We start from the raw sequence: 1,783 nt of genomic DNA, 5'->3' as shown, positions 1-1,783 counted from the left end.
GCTTAACCCTTTCCCACCATTTGATTAAAAAAAAAAAAAAGAAAGAAAGAAAGAAAGCTCATTTGTATGCTACCTTGAAGAGGCTCACTTCAGAAATAAGGACACACATAGACTGAAGGTTAAATGATGGAAAAATACATTTTATGCAAATAGAAATTACATGAAGGTTGGTCTACCTATACTCATATCACAAAATAGATTTTAAAACAAGGACTATTAGAAGACAAGAAAAGGCATTACATAATGGCAATGGGATAAATCCAGTAAGAAAATATATTTACAAACATATATTCACAGAACATGGGGCACCAAGATATATAAAGCAAATATTAATGGACTTAAAAGAAGAGATTAAAAGCAATACATACAAGACAGCAAAAGAGACACTGATGTATAGAACAGACTTTTGGACTCTATGGGAGAGGGAGAGGGTGGGATGATTTGGGAGAATGGCATTGAAATATGTATAATATCATATATGAAACGAGTCGCCAGTCCAGGTTCGATGCACGATACTGGATGCTTGGGGCTGGTGCACTGGGATGACTCAGAGGGATGGTACGGGGAGGGAGGAGGGAGGAGGGTTCAGGATGGGGAACATGTGTATACCTGTGGTGGATTCTTGTTGATATATGGCAAAACCAATAAAATTAATTAAAAAAAAAAGCAATACAATAAAAATAGTAGACTTTAACATCTCACTTACATCAGTGCAAAAATCGAGACAAAAAAAGATCAATAAGGAAACAATGAACTTAAAATATACATTAGTCCATATAGACTTGACAGATATATAGAACATTTCATCCATAAGCTTCAAAATACACGTTGTTCTCAAGTATACTTGGAGTATTCTCCAGGATAGATCACATGTAAAGTCATAAAACACGTCTCAGTAAATCTTAGAAGACTGAAATCATATCACATATCAATATTCATTTATAGTAAAGAGCCTCATCAAAATAAGTACAGAGGAAACGTGCTTCAACATGATAAAGACCATATATGAGGAACTCATAGCTAATATACTCAACGGTGAAAAGCTGAAAACTTTTCCCCTAAGATTAAGAGGATAAGGATGCTCTCTCTCACCACTTTTATTCAACATAGTATTGGAAGGACTAGCCATAACAACTAAGCAAGAAAAATAAATAAAATGAATCCAAGATGGAAAGGAAGAGAAAAACTGTCACTATTTAAAGATTATGTGTTGCCATGAATGAAAATTCTAAAGACTCAATCAAAAATTTGTTACAACTAATAAATAAATTAATAAGGTCTCAGTATACACTAATAATACATTACCAAATCAATCTCACTTGTGATCACAATAAAATGAATAAAATACATAGGAATAAGTTTAACCTAAGCAGTAAAAATCTTTTATATTAGAAATGATAAGACATTGATGATAAAAACTGAAAAAGAAAAAAGATATTGTGTAATCATGAATTGGAAAAATTAATATTGTCAAAATGTTCATACTACTCAAAGCAATCTATAGACTTAAAGTAATTTCTATCAAAATGCCAAGTCATATTTCATATAATAGAACATATAATTCTAAAAATTGTATGAAAATATAAAAGACCCCCAAATAGCTAAAATAATCTTGAGGAAGAAGAACCAAGCTTGGGGAATCACACTCCCTGATTTCAGAGTATACTACAAAGTAACTAAAATAGTATGATCCTGCCACAGAAACAGACATACTCATATGAATGAATGTAACAGAATGGAAAGCCCAGAAGAAAAAAAAATTCACACATACACATAGATATAC

This window comes from Bison bison, unplaced genomic scaffold (assembly GCF_000754665.1).
Source record: "Bison bison bison isolate TAMUID 2011002044 unplaced genomic scaffold, Bison_UMD1.0 scf7180017854163, whole genome shotgun sequence".
NCBI lineage: Eukaryota > Metazoa > Chordata > Mammalia > Artiodactyla > Bovidae > Bison > Bison bison.
This window is presented reverse-complemented; position numbering follows the sequence as displayed.